We start from the raw sequence: 8,299 nt of genomic DNA, 5'->3' as shown, positions 1-8,299 counted from the left end.
TGCTTGGCTTTAGTCTATGCATTTTTTCTTATTTCCTTCTAGGTAAGTTATTCCATAGATTAATTATCTATGCCTCCTACCTTTGTCCAGCACGTGTGTTTGCTACTTACTGGTTCTTTCATCTGATCAGATCTCTGTCACATCAACCAAAGTGCTGACTTCAATAAAATAAAGCTCCAGCCAGGCATGGTAGTTCAGTTGGGTGGCAGAGGCACATAGATCTCTATGAATTTCAGGTCAGTCTGATCTGCATAGCACATCCAGGCCAGTCAGGAATACACAGTGAAACCTGCCTCAAAAAATAGTGCTTTATAGAATTTCTCAGTATTATCTTCCCTTATACAAGGAATCTGAATGTATCTCAGCAGGAATTAGATAGAGGAGGCAGGAGTTCCACAAAGGACTTTATGGATCTAATTCCTGTTTAACTCTATCAGATTCTAGAAGCAGTAATTCCCACTTTTACCTGGGGTCCAGGCTGCCTCTCCAATGCACCATGAACATCTCTACATGAGTGAGCGGGGCCATCCTGACACAGGGATGTACTAAAGATGCCGGCTCTGCTCTCTGGCCCTCTTCCTATACAAGGCTCACAAGCATACTTTACGTTACACTGAAATAACTTACTTAGAGATGACACAATGTGATCTCTTTGTAAATAGTGCACAAAGCTATATGAATCAACCAGTACACACAAACCACACACATCCAATGCTTCAACAACAGATGTGGACTCTATAACAAATCATGAAGCAAAGCTCAACTCTCTTCAATGCCCTTTTAAGGAGTTTACACAGAGCAAAGGAGAGAGGGGTGAGGTCTGAGAGACAGGAGACAAAAGGGTCCAGGACAGACTCAAAACCAAGTGCATGTGCACTGATGCCAGTCTGTGAAGTTGTCGCTCTTTAAGGCCAGAAGAGAAGACAGAGGGGACCAGCGCCCATCGGAGCCTCAAAAGTGAAGTGAAAAGGGAACAAGTGGACCCAGTTAGGATTTTACAAGACACGGGAGAATCCTGAAAGTGCACATAAACCTTCCTCTCGTGACTAACATTATCTAAACCTAAGGTTATCTGTCCAGCCTCTCACAGAGTTTAGTCCTTGGTCTTTCTTGTACATTTAATTAGTTAGCATGCCTGTGTGTGTGCATGGCTTGCCTGCAAAGGTCAGAAAACAACTTTGTAAAACTGGTTCTCTCTCTTTTGCCAAGGGTTCCTGGGATTGAACTCAGGTCGCCGGGCTTGTGCAGCAAATGCCTTTATCTACTCACTCTCCCAGACTTTCAAATAAAGGAGGCTCAGAAACCCATGGACCAAAATTAGCAGTATCAGCATGTGCATAAAAAGATTCTTAAAAAAAGAGAAGACAGAGGAAAAACAAAAGGATATTTTTTATAAAATAATGGCCAAACCTTTCTAAATTGAATGAAGAACATTGGTCTACACTTTCAAAAAGTTCAATACATTATAACAAGGAAAAGATGAAGGTAGGACAAATACAATGTTTATTCCTTCATGGCACACTGCTGCAAACACAGGCAGAGACCATCAATAAAACAACAGAAAAGAGCCAGCTGTCTGATAGTTGGTCAGAGAACAACAAGGAAGCCAGCCAAACAAGGCTCGGCCTATGTCAAGATCAGCAAGACAGACTGAGAAACAAACATAGTCATCCTTCAGACACTGCTAAAAGTTAAAGGGAATAGAACAAACATGTTCATGGGACCAAAGTAGTCAAGTTGGTTGGCCAAATACCTAGAAAGACAAAAATACTCAAGAAGAAACAGAAATCTGACTATTTAAAAAAGCAAATTAGGGGGCTTTCGAGATGGCTCAGTGGGGAAGAGCACTGACTGCTCTTCTGAAGGTCCTGAGTTCAAATCTCAGCAACCACATGGTAGCTCACAACCATGAGATTGGACGCCCTCTTCTGGTGCATCTGAAGATAGCTATAGTGAATTACGCCACCGGCAGAGGTCCTGAGGTCAATTCCCAGCAGCCACACACATGATAGCTCACGGCCATTTGTACAGCGACAATGTACTCATAAAATAAATAAAGTAAAATATTTAAAAAAATAAAAAATAAAAAAAATTAAAAAGCAAATTAATACTTAGAAATTAATACTTACAAATCTACCTTACAAAGAACAGCCCAGGATAGGATGGCTCGTAGATGAGTTCTACCAAACTTCAAAGAATTATCAATGCAAATATAATTTTTCTTAACTATTCCTAGAGAGAGAGAAATCACTCTCGGTTTATTCCACACAGCCAATATCATCCTGGTTAAAAAATAACCAGACAAAGAGATCACTACACACATAAGAACACTTGGCAAAAGAGCTCTCAGACCCACTGCAGACACATGACAAGGATTATATGACATGTCCACATGGAATTTACCCCAGAAATGCAAGGTTGGTTTAATATGTGAGTCAATTATAAAAAAAAACTGGTAATACCAATAGAATAAAAGACAAAAATCACATACTTATCTCAGTAGATATAGAAAAGGCATTTGACAAGCTCAGCAGTCAGTCATGAAAAGTGTCTCAACAAATTATGAGGAGAAAGGGACATCAGGAGTGTGTGTGTACCACCTGCAGTCAGTGCTATGCTCAGAGACAGAACGCTGGACGCTTATTCCTAGGACTCAGGACAGACACTGTTTCATCCTTTCTCCCTCTGTCTGTCTGTCTGTCTGTCTGTCTGTCCATCCTTCCCTCTTCCTTCTCCCTTTCTTTCTTTCTTTCCTTTTTTTTTAAGACATTTCATTCTGTATTCCTGAAACTCACAGTGATCCCCCTGCCTCTGCCATTCTATTGCATGCCCCACCCCTAGCTATATCATTTTATTTTAACAATTCATCAGAAGATCTTGCCCATCTAATGACACAACTAAAGAAAGGTGTGTACACTGGAAATGAAAAACAAATTTGCCATTATCATATGTAGAAAATGCTAACAAGCAAACAGAAAGTTGGTTAGAACCAATGACCAAGTTTGCAATGCAGTGGATGCAGGGTCAGCATGCAACGGCCAGTTGAATTTCTATATTGGCAACAACTTGGAAATATAAAGAAGAAAACAAATCTACTCCCAGTGATGTAAAAATACTTAGAAATAACTTTAACAAGGTTCAAGACTTACACACTACAAACTATGAAACATTGCAGAAGAAATTAAAAGGAAATCCAAAATAAAGAGAGAAAAATGTTAAGTTCATTGATGGAAAACTGAACAAGATGTCAACTCTTAGGAAAGACTTCTTGTAGTGTTTTAGTTTTGGTTTGAGAGACAGTCTTACTTGGTAGCCCAGGCTGGCCTCAAATGGTGGTGATCCTCCTGCCTCAGCTGCCTAACTAGTGACTCCACACATGAACCACAGTGCCTGGCTGACAATAGGTTTTTTTTTTTTTCTTTTTCTTTTTCTTTCTTTTTTTTTTTTTAATAGAAGTTGATCAGATGAATTTGAAATTTATATGGCAGTGCTCATGACCCTGAACAGTCAAATTTAGATTGCAGAATACAATCCTGGGAGATTTATGTCACTTGACTTAAAGGTTCCCAAAATTATGAATTATTTTGATGAGGTTATAGTAAATCAATTGAGATGTTGACATAGAGATGTATGTATCACTGGGACGTTAACACTGAGCCAAGAATTAACCTTTTAAGTTGTTTGCTTTAGTCTGTCGTTAATGCTATAGCACCACACCTGTTACTGGATAATTTATAATGAATATACATATACTGGTTTACAACCCTGGATTCTGGAAGTCCAGTATCAAGATGCTAGCTTTTTCTTGCAAATACATGATGGGAGGGGGAGCTGAGAGCAAAGGAGGGTTGAACTCCTGCGTTTATTAATAACCCACTCATCCCATCCACGAGGCCTCATGGCCTAATTACCTCTTGAAGGTCCCATCTCCCAACGCAGCCAATGGTAATTACATTTCAACATGAGTTTGGGAGAGCCACAGCAATTTCAAGTCGCAGTGCCTGCTAATTGTCTCTTGATAATGGTGCCAAAGTGCTTCAAAAAGGACAGAAGAGTCTCCACAAATGACGTCAGGACAAATGAAGATCCATATGAAAGGAATAATAAATGCACCCATGAAACAGTGACATCATAGAGCATGCAGAGGTTCCACTCTAGCCCTTGGGAGGTTAGCCTGGGTTAGATTGCAAGACCCTATTTCAAAATACTGACTCCTCCAAATGCAATAAACAAAACACAACACAAATGGGAAAAACAAGACGAAGCAAACAAACAAACAAAACCATACTAGATACACGCCCTCCCACACATACTGTATAATTCTATATACATAAAATTTCTAGAAAACACAATATACGGAGATGGATACAGCATCTCCTTTAGTGTTAGGTTTCTGCAGGCATAGTCATGATGGAATGGCTCCTACTGGCCTGGACTCTTACAAGGAAATGCCAAGGACAGGAAGGACAAAGGTCGAAGCTCCAGATTCACGGAGACTAAAGAGGGAAGGCAGTGTGAGTCCCCAATTCCCTTCTGCGGTGGGGGAAAGACCTGCAAAGAGCAATGCTTAGGCAATTGGAAAAAAATCTAAATTCCACATGTGGTCTTGGCTTTAAACTCTTGATTTTGGTAAACTCTACTGTGGCTATGTTAAAATAAGGAGGAGGAAGAGGTGAGGAGGAGGAGGAGGAGGAGGATAGCTCAATCACTTGGACGAGTACTAGTTGTCCAAGCCCAGTGACCTGGGTGGAAGAACCGACTTCACAACGCTCTCCTCTGACCTCTGCGCATGCACTGCAGCATGTTTTAAAACATTTATTTTTATTTGTGAGTGTGCACGTGCAGTGTGTGCGTGTAAGGAGTCAGATCCCCTAGAACATAGAGTTTCAGTCGGTTGTGAGTTTCCCAGTGTGGGTGCTGGAAACCAAACTCAGGCCCTCTGGAAGAACAGCATGCACTCTTAAGCATTGAGTCATTGCGATACCCAGTACAACTTGTTTTTAAAGTACATTATAGCCTCTAAAGGCTGCAGAATAGATTTTGAACTATACTTAATCTCCCCCCACCCCCACCCCCGTTTACCTGTCCTACTTTGTCTCTCGGAGCTCAGACACCTTCAGCCTCCTCTGCTTATATCTTCTTCCTTTCTCATAGTCCAACTCAAATCTAATCCCCAAAGGCAGGATCTTCTCTCCACAGCCGACTCTACAGTGCCCACCCCACTCCACCCCAGTTTACACAGCTGACTCTAACAGTGCCCACCCCACCCCACAAAGCTGATTCTATAGTGCCCACCCCACCCCAGCCTACACAGCTGACTCTACAGTGCCCACCCCACCCCAGTCCTGCCAACACAGCTGACTCTAACAGTGCCCACTCCACCCCACCCCAGCCTACACAGCTGATTCTAACGGTGCCCCCTCACAACACCATTCATCACACCAGGCTTGCATTGCCACCCTATTCTCTGGCATATAGTAGGCTAAGTCTTATTATAGTTTCATTTTCTAATTTTCTTTTTAAATGCAAAACTTGCAAGAATGTTAATTATTATTAGCACTGTATTTGGGCAAGATTAAATGAATATAGCTGTTGTTTGAAAATATTTCCATAGTTATCAGTCACCTTCAGCTTCAAGTAGTATACCTTCTTAACTTCAGAATTTAGAAGTATTTGACCCTTGAGTTAATGGAGTTCTGTCTACACAGGCAAAGGACAGGAACAGGCTAGGGGCCCGCCAGTGATTTTAAGAGCCGCAGCCAGGGGCAGGGGTTAAGTGAACCAATTAGATGTTTAAATTCCTTAGAAAGTGACTACAGAACTTCCTCACGATTAAGGATTTACAACATAAAGTACACAAGAGAAAAGAACACTTGGAGGTTAGTTTTCAAGACTGTTTTTCAGGAACTACGTAATGGAGGCTTGAAGAAACATCAGGAATAAGTAGGCAAACAAAATTAAGACAGTGAGGAAGGGTGGACAAATGACTTTCCTAACCTAAGAGGTCCTAGGAAACTGTTCAAAAACTAACCCTGACCAATCCCTGGCTTTAGGAATGTTGAGGGGCAAGGACAGTTTCAAAGCCGGGGAAGCTCACTCACGATGCTGTAGTTAACTGTTTCCAATAAAACCAAACACGCATTTATGTTTGGTAAACTTGATTGGGAAAATGGATTCTACAGATCATTCCGACTTGTCTTACTGAGTTATAATTTAAAAGCACACACCTGTGCACGAAGGTGTTCCTGTCAACGAAGTCAATCTTGTTAAAATTCTCAGAAACTAAGCCCACCACGTAATTTACACAATCTACACAACTCATTTTCTTTATGTCCCACGCTTCAGGCGTGTGACAAAAGACCTGGAAGTTTGGCAAAAACTCACTTTATTTCCAAGCCTCTGAGCTTTCACTTTTCCCTGCGTCCAGGCCACAAATGGTTTCTAGATGCACAGATGCGTCCCTGTCCTTCCCTGGCACCCCACAGCCCACAAGACCACGGGTGGCTGGTTCTTCCGCGGGTGTGCCCCTCCTGCCCTCCCGAACCCCACGGACCCTGCTTTCCGCCCTTCCCTGGCCAGGAAACTTGCACTCACGCGGCACAGCCTCGGGGCGAACGGTGACACAGTGCACAGCTCCTAGCTGCAGCCCTTGCAGTCTGCAGCCACCCTAGAACTCCCGAGAGACCGAGCCACTGCTGTGTCGCCCGGGCAACCAGGCTACGCAGGCCGCGCAGCTTCCACACAACTCGCTTCGTTCCCTGCCAGGGCTGCCTTCCATCTATAACCCTTAGCTCTTACCTTATTCCTTGTGCTGTTTGGAGTCAGCCATGGCTCATTATCACAGCTCCAGAGACCCAGGACAGATTCAGAGTAGGGCTGCGGGTTTGTCACCCAGTGGGGAAGAAAGCAAGGCAGATGTCATTGAATGTGGCATTTGAGACAAACATGTTAACCTCAGGAAAGAGAATTTCAGTCATTACCCACAGAATAAACCTAACTCCAAGGCACACACAAACACACACACATGTGTCGTCTGAACTTCCCTTCTTAATAGGTGTCTCCTTCCTCCCTGTACCTCCCCTCCCCACTCCCTCAGGAATATACTCAAGGATCACATCTTAAATGGAATTAAACCTGGAAGCACATTTACCTCACTCCTTCAAGACCAGAACACGATCCCACTAACTTCAATTAAACTCACACCTACCCATTTTTATATGATTTCTGCCTTTACACTAGAAAACACTTCTCATTAGGTGCACCAATAGTCCACTTTATGTACAAACATGTTGGCCTGTTTCCATCTTTACTGGACTCGTGTGTGTGTTTGTGTGTGTGTGTGTGTGTGTGTGTGAGAGTGTGTGAGTATGTGTGTGTGTGTGTGTGAGAGAGAGAGAGAGAGAGAAAGAGAGAGAGAGAGAGAGAAAGAGAGAGAGAGAGAGAGAGTATGTGTGTGAGTGTGTATGTGTGTTAGGTACTTCTCACCTTGAGACAGGGTCTTTGTTCTCTTTTGTGTATGACAAGGAGGCTGGCCTGTGACTTTTGGGACATTCTCCTGTCTCTCCGTCTTGCCCCAAGAGCATTGGTATTACAGATGATGGAGCCCAGCTTCACATGGGTTCTAGGGATTCAAACTCAAGTCTTTACACTTGCATGGAAATCTCTACCCACTGAGCCGCCTCCCCAGCCTGACCCCTGTCTTTTCTTTCTTTTTTTTTTTGTACTTTTTCTTTTAAGACAAGGTCTCTATGCAGTCCTGGTGGTTGTCCTTGAACTTGCTACTTACAAGAGGCTGTCCTCAAACTCAGGGATTTGCTAGCTTTTGCTTCCCAAGTGCTGGGATTAAAGATCACAAGGACTGGTTCCTCTCCACCTTTTGTGAGATAGGATCTCACGTTGCCTAAGCTGACCTGGAGCTTGCTACGTAGCCAAGACACTGAACTTGAGTCTCCTGGCTCCACAGGTGTGCACGCTCCTGATTTCTCCAAGCTACTTATCTACACAGAGACTCTTCATTGGCTCACTTTTGTTCTCCAGCATTGTGCCAGGTCCTTTGTGCACACACTCTAAGCTCTACTGCTTTTAACACCACTGTTCTTGGACATGCAGTACTCTTGCATCACCCGTCAGCCCATCCCTGCATATCAACTACCAAGGATGTCTACAGCTGTCTATATGTAAGTTTCTCTTTCCCCAAAGCATAGCCAAGATATCTTTTGTTCTCTATTTATGTGTGCTGTGCTCTATCTATCTCATATGTGCATGTACAAATACATGGAAGAGTCAGAAAAAACATGAG

The 8,299-nt window shown here is 42.9% G+C and overlaps 1 protein-coding gene across 3 annotated transcripts in view; it reads right to left on the bottom strand.

The window, feature by feature from the left end:
- Cdkl4 (cyclin dependent kinase like 4) overlaps window positions 1–7,516 on the bottom strand; it is a 70,063-nt gene extending 62,547 nt beyond the window's left edge. The window contains exons 1-2 of one of the 3 annotated variants that reach the window (XM_031356109.1): window positions 7,486–7,516; window positions 6,799–6,876 (exon numbers count right to left, since the gene is read on the bottom strand). The gene's annotated coding sequence lies outside the window, so the exon portion shown is untranslated. Of the gene's footprint in view, window positions 1–3,911; window positions 4,212–6,594; window positions 6,744–6,798; window positions 6,877–7,485 lie in introns of those variants that run through there. The other 2 variants (XM_031356111.1, XM_031356112.1) reach the window with 2 other exon arrangements.
- Window positions 7,517–8,299: the final 783 nt, after the last annotated feature.

This window comes from Mastomys coucha, unplaced genomic scaffold, assembly GCF_008632895.1.
Source record: "Mastomys coucha isolate ucsf_1 unplaced genomic scaffold, UCSF_Mcou_1 pScaffold6, whole genome shotgun sequence".
Lineage (NCBI taxonomy): Eukaryota > Metazoa > Chordata > Mammalia > Rodentia > Muridae > Mastomys > Mastomys coucha.
This window is presented reverse-complemented; position numbering and strand designations above follow the sequence as displayed.